The sequence below is a fragment of the Vicia villosa genome, linkage group LG5 (genome assembly GCF_029867415.1).
Source record: "Vicia villosa cultivar HV-30 ecotype Madison, WI linkage group LG5, Vvil1.0, whole genome shotgun sequence".
Taxonomy (NCBI): Eukaryota; Viridiplantae; Streptophyta; class Magnoliopsida; order Fabales; family Fabaceae; genus Vicia; species Vicia villosa.
The window spans coordinates 64,422,096-64,429,733 of NC_081184.1; positions in this window are offsets into that span (position 1 = coordinate 64,422,096).

The window sequence follows — 7,638 nt, forward strand, 5'->3', positions numbered from 1 at the left end:
TTCTCAAATATTTCTGACTGTTCATCAGAAATTTTCTCATCTTTGTCAGGATATAATTCATTCATTAAAATTAGCGTATTCTTGAATCTTGATTTTTTTTAAATATCATTTTTCAATGAAAATGTAAGCAGCGAGATTTTTTGAGAATTAAATATAGATCAAAATCATCATTATATCTCTCCCTCTTTTTGTCATAATCGAAAATTTTAAGACATAATTAATTGATTTTAATCAAGATTAAACACAAAATAAGGAACAAAGAGAGAAAAAACAAAGAAACAAAATTCATTTCATTGGATTAGAAGGAAAAATGCAAATCATCCAAAAACAATATAAAATTTTAAAGATAGTTTTTGAAAATATAAAGAAACAAGGGATTCTAAAAATATTAAGGGTTAGCGGAAGGAAAGCTTTTCTCTGGAAGTTTGGACAACATTTCTTGAATGGTAGCATTCTGAAGATCTTGGTTGTCAAGTCTTTTTCCGACTTGCTGTTGTTCTGTCTTGACATCCTTAAGAGTCTTCATTAGAAGAGGAAATAATTTTTCATTAGAAGTATTAGAAGTCCCTTCAATATTCTTAAGATCAAGAGTCTTAGCCTCTTCAGCTGCAGCTTTCTAATCAACTTCTTTTTTAGCTGCTTCTTCGGCTGCCTTAGCAGCTGCAAGTTCACCAACTTTCTTCTCTTCTTCAACCCTCAATTTTTCTTTAGCCTCTTCAACCAACGTGTCTTTGAATTATTCTGAGAGATCTAAAACTTTTGGAATTCATCAGACATCCATTGTCTGAAGTTGTTCTAGCACAAAGTCACTTTAGAAAAATCATTTGAAGTACCAGATTCTTCCTGAAGGTCCTTAATCCTTTCTACTGCACTATTTATGAACAAAGACATTGTTTCATCTAAGGATAGGGAAGGAGGATGGGGTTCATAATTATGATCTTCATATTCTTGCTCATCAAGGGTAGTGTTTTCAAATGAAGAGATTTTAGGGGCAAGTGAATTTGGTTATGTGCATTGCATCAAGATGGTGTCAACATAGGGAGGTGAGTCAGGGTCAGAGGTGTAACACCCCATTTTATATCCGAAATTTATAATAAAATCAGAGTTTCAAAAATTTTTCAACAAACATGAGATGTCACATTTCAACATAACACGACAACAATCAGATACATAACACTTTATTTTGGAGGATCACATAACAACTTTTATTAATTAAGCAGCGGAACTCGAGATATTAATCATATACAACAAATTGATCTTCGTTTAATAACAACAACTTAAACAACATTGTACTTATTAATTTAAATCTTTAATTATCATAAACAAATCAACAAGGAATGAACAACATAAACAACTAAGTATCTTCCGAGTGCTACGTATCAGAGCGACTGAACCGACTTGGACTAACAGCAACTAAGTCTCTATTCTTGATTCACCTGCGCGTTACCAACAGAGGGCAACATTACAACAGAAGGGGTGAGATTCTCAAACCATATAAACAGGTTGATGATAAATAATATATTAGATCTAATTATATAAAATCATGCCTCACAAACATTTCAAACCAACACATTTAACCACATAATTATCAACATGTTATAATAACAACTCACCAACATATATACACATCAATTCAAATACAACACAAGGAAAGGAAAATCATAAAGGCATAAAACCACACCTCACAACATTTTAGGGCAACACTTTTCAACTTAAAAATATCAACCAAATATAACAACAACTCATTAAAATAACACAATTCAACTCATTAAAATAACACAATTCAACCATGTGACTCTATGCAATGCTTATGCATGTGGTACCATTGGAGCAGAACTCCCAACGTAAAAATCTTGCCAATTAATAGAGGCATCAAAGCATAAGCCTTCGTCGCTAATTTTCCAATCCAGGCCAATGTGGGTGCCATAATTTCAGGCCAACATGGGTGCCATAATTTCAGGCCAACAAAATAATGACATGTTATGAATGCATCAACAAGGGAAATCATCTACAAAACTTAAATACACATCAACTCCAATCCACAACAATTTCAACATCAATATCAACAACGTAGTAACAACTCAACAACTTCTTCAACGTTGTGCCAATAAATAAAGGCACTCATCACATTTCAACATTGGCCAAATGCCAACAACTTATATCAACATGTAAACAACAACATACATCAACAACCATGTATTACAATAATATTAATCAACAACAAACAACCTAATCATTTACCAGAACATATTTAACAACTTACTCATCAACAAATTATAATAACAACTTTTCAACATATTATAACGATAATTTATCAACAAATTATAATAACAACTTTTCAACATATTATAACAGCAACTCATCAACAATTATAATAACAACTTTTCAACATAATATAGCAGCAACTCATCAACATATTTTAATAATAAATTTTCAACATATTATAATAACACTCATCAACAAATTATAATAACAACTTTCCAGCATAATATAGCAGCAACTCTTCAACAATTTATAATAACAACTTTTCAACATATTATAATAATACTCATCAACAAATTATAATAACAACTTTTCAACATAATATAATTAATTCATCTAACATATATTCAACTATTAATTTACTCTACTGACAATTCTTATGAACTTAATTGGTTAATGGTCTGACTCGAGTAATAATAAAACCATTTCAAAAGGGTCAAATACCTTTAATTATCTATCATATATCCCCAAAATATTTGTCAATTATACTAATAATTTAATAGCCTATTACTCAACAAATTTACCAATTAAACTAACATTAACATGATCAATTTTCCATATCAATTTTACCGCATCACAACAATAACACAAACACAGACGACAATAATTTCAACAACCCAATCCCACATACTATTCATCATATATCCGTTTATAGAGCAAGAATCTCACCCTTACCTTGAACTGAAGATCGCTCTATTCCACCTGTCGAATCTTTGTTCTTTTCCTCTTTGCCCTTTTTCTTCGCAACAACTTTTCCACGATCTCTTTTTCTCCTCCCAACCCTTATTTTTATTCCTTCAAAACTTTTCCTTTGTTTACAGACAACCAAAACCTAATATTTCTTTTTATTAAACTTAACCAAATAATAATAATATTCTTATTGGGCCTAATATTTGCATACTCCCACTTTTACTTTTTCCGACACGACCAACTAAGTCCACTTAATTACTCTCATATAATTAAATAATATTATTTAAAATATTATTTTCTACAACTTCATCAGTCCATCAATTTAAATAATACTTCTTAGTAATAAGCCAAAAATTCTCAAATTTGACACCTTTAATAGTTAAATTCCGCAATAATTTAATTAAATAATTAATTAAATTATCGGAACGTTACAAGAGGGATCATTTGAATTGGTGATATCAGGATTGGTTTTAGATAACGAAATATAAACAAAGAAGGTGTTGAAAATGGAAGTTGGAGTCGCTTAAGAGATAGGTGTAAGAAAACAGAGATAATAGCCTCAAAGACCATAGGAAAAGTAACAAAATTTTGTGGCGTTTAAGAGGATGTTGCGATTAGAGGTTTGGTGGTTGCAGAGGTTCTAAAGGCATAAGAGAGTAAAGATTCAGAAGAGGATGGTGTAAGGAAAGGTGGTTTAAAAATAACTTAGGGACAAGTGTTGCACCCCCAAAATTTCCATCATATATTTGCAAATAACATCCTATTTCTATTAAGTGTGTAACACCCCATACATACATTGGCTAGGATATACGTATATGGAATTAAAATGGTACTCGAAAATCATAAACATAAGCAGCAGAATAGATAATGTATAAGTACAAGTACAAAAGCCCAAACTGTCATGGCGAAATACATAAGTTCCCAACAAGTACTAATACATATCCATGATACAAAAGTCGAAGGTACAAAAGATTAAGAACTAAAAAGGGTCCTGTCGCCGAGAAACACCATCTGGAAACTAAGCCATCTTACCCTTTCCACGGTCCTGCCTCGAACCACCTGTAAAAGAATAATTGGAATGGGGTGAGATTACTAAATCTCAGCGAGTCTCCCTACCATACGGGTTCACTCAGTTCTACAGGGAACATACAAGCAAATAGATTCACCGAGAATCCAAGTTGTCCTCACGGCTAGGTACAAATACAAATAAGGGTACACCATCAATAGAAGTTCCATAACTATCCAATGAGGTAACAGCAACAACAGGCTCAACGCCATCACAAACAAGTATGCAGACTCGTACCCATGTACGAGGAATCTGGGAGTAGAATATTCCTGTCTACCTAGGCTGCCAAACCACACCCTCGGTGAGTTACACCCGTACATCACATCAGGATACTTGCACAAGCACATCGCAAGACTAATCGGATACTCCTCCTAAATGGAATCCATATGAGATGAGTTACAACCGTGACATAGCCTAAGTGGCGTCTGACCCCATCATTGTCCATACACAGATGAGTTAACGTCGAGTGCAAATACGCCATCTTGACAATACGAGCCCACCGGGCGAAAGCCTAGTGACCTTGCCTTCGTGGCATCATTAGAGGTGAATCGGGAGTAATATTGCCTACGTGACATTACTTCTCCACCATACCAAGCACGCTGATATGTTAACATCGAGTGGGATACGCCCCGTAGACCCTCACAAGCATATCGCAATGGTAGCTCAGGTGTGTAAAATATACCGAGAACGCAGATGAGTTAACATCGAGTGGGATACGCCCCCCTAGGCCCTCACAAACACATCGCAACGGTAACGATGGAACTAAATCAATAAACAGGACTTACCACCTAGTATCTTAAGCTTACGCTGATTCAAGCATACACATATCACCGAGATCACACGGCACGGTATAAGCCATCACACAGGAAATCACAATCGAATGTTCAACCGGAACAACGAAATCAACAATAATTATGCCACTTTGTAATCCACACAATTGTATTTCATAACATACAAACATATTCAAGGGATTACAGTCACATCATGGTCTTATACAATTAAAACATATATCAGAATGCCATACAAGTCATTAGAGGCCTTCGATTCTGATACGAAGCAAAACGGCCCTCATAGGGGAGAATTACCAATTCTGGATCAGATTAGTTCGCTACAACGAACTTCTGTTCGCTACAGCGAACTCAAACAGAAGCCAAACTTTCTTCATCACAGGTAATTTTGCTACAGCGAACTGCCAGGGAAGCCCCGATTTGCTACATCGAACGGTAGCGAGCTCCAGCGACTAAATCAACTCAACTCCCAGACTTATTCGCTACACAGTTCGCTACAGCAAACCAAAATTTATTGCAGCAAACTCTGCGAAACCAGCAAAATTTAGAAACGCAATTGGGGTCCCGAAGCCCCAAATTTCTACATGCAGCCATTGATGATCAAATAACAAGTTATAGTAAGCATACATATACCAACTATTACAAGAATGGAGGGTTAAACATGCATTTATAGGGTCATTGAAGTATTTACTCTCAAAAACCCTTAACCCCAAAATAGCATAAACCCAAAATAATACCCCAAGGTCTCTATCTATGAGACTCACCTAGAGATGAAGAGCTTGCTGTCAAAAACAGGAATGATTGATGAATCAAAGCTAAAGAGCAAATTGCATGCAAGAAGATGAAGAATCTTGAAGTTGGACAATATCTCTCTTGCTCCCTCCTTGTTTTCAAGTCTTCTTCTTCTTCTACTCCCAAAAATTGTGTTTTTGTTCCAAAGACAAGAGAATGAATTCACCCAAACAACCCTCTTAAGTCTAATTATTAGGTGCATAGACCAAAACACCTCTCAACTAGACCTTATTTACCATAGTGCCATTTAGTTATATTCTAACTAAATAGTTATTCCTAATATTTAATCTATTGAAATAACATTAGGATATTACAAAGTGCAATATTCTAGCGGGTAGTGAAATGAGTGTAAGGCTTGTGAGTGTGATCTCCCGGGTTCGAATCTAACTTTTCCCACTTTTGATATTTTTTTCTTGTTTCTAACTTTAGTCTCATTTTTTAGTTTATTCAAATTCATAAAAAGTCACCAAAAAATTGTATTTTTATATCTTTACAATTAATTTTCGTATTTATTTATTAAGCATTTTTTTGTATTTTATTTTTTCATTAAAATCATTATTTTATGATTTAATTAGTCAAAAAATCACAAAAATAAATAATAAATAAAATAAAAAAGGTGCAATATATAGATTAAATTATTTGAAGAAACAAATCAAGATATTATTTGAGTGATTTTTCACAGAATAAATATTTTTATCTGATTTTTATTATAATTTTTAATCTTTAATTTTATTTGATTTAGCTCTCTTTTCTTTTTTAATATTTTATTTTATTTCAATTTTAATAATTGATTTTCTTACCATATCTATTAACCTAATTTTCACATATAATCACCAATTCCACACTAAGGGGAGGTCACTTTTCACTCACCAAGTTTTTTCATTCACAGTAAATACCCGTATATATTTTCTTCAATCTAATCCTTTTTTTTTTGTTTGGCCAGAAATCCACAATCTTTCACAGTCTCACTCTCACTTGGTTTTTTGCAAACTTCTATTTTTCTTTTCAATATTATTGATGATTTTGTTTTGGCCAATGATTAAAATATGAGGCCCCTTTGGTTTTTCAATGTTATCTCTTGATTTCAAACCCTTTGGTTTTAATCTTATTTTGGCTGATGATTAATCCTTGATATGAAGCCCCCTTTTATTTACAACTAGTGTCTTACCCGTGCGTTCGCACGGGTACCCGTCGTTTTCGCGCATTGTGATTGAGAAAAATAAAAAATATTAGTAAAAGATTAAGTTTTGGGTAAAATTGAAAAAGTTATAAAAATAATAATATTTTATTTGACAAATTATAATGAAGAAAAAGTTTTAAAATCGCAAATTCACAAATTATAACGAAGAAATATTCAATCAAATTATATAATTCAATTAGTGATAACTATTTAATATAATTGATTAAACTACAAGCTATTAGCTCAATCTCAAACTATCAGCTAAGGAGAATCGATTATTTTTGGCTAGCTAAGGAGAAAATTAGTTATTTTGGCTCAATTATAGCTACAAACTATCAGCCTAATCTCAAACGATCAACTCTCTCTTGTAGGCTAATGAGAAACAACTACAAACTCCATTTATAATAACGATTCATTCAAAATACATACTTCATTTTCCCGTTAATATTCGTTATTTTGATAAGTAACTTCGTATTCCCGTTAATATTTCAAATTTCTTCCCGTTAATTTTTAATATTTTGATCAGTAACTTCATGTTCTTGTTAATATTCATTATTTTGACCAGTAACTCCTTGCTCCCGTTAATATTCATTTTTTTGATCAATAAGTTTGTGTTCCCCTTAATATTCCAAATTCGTTTTCGTTCATATTCAAAAAATTTATCAGTAACTTAATGTTTCTGTTAATATTCAAAAATTTATCAGTATCTTCGTGTTCCTGTTAATATTCAAAAATTTATCAGTATCTTCGTGTTCCTGTTAATATTCAATATTTTGTCAATAACTCTGTGTTCCCGTCAACATTTATTATTTTGATCAGTAACTTCGTGTTCCCGTTAATATTCAAAATGTGTCCCCTTA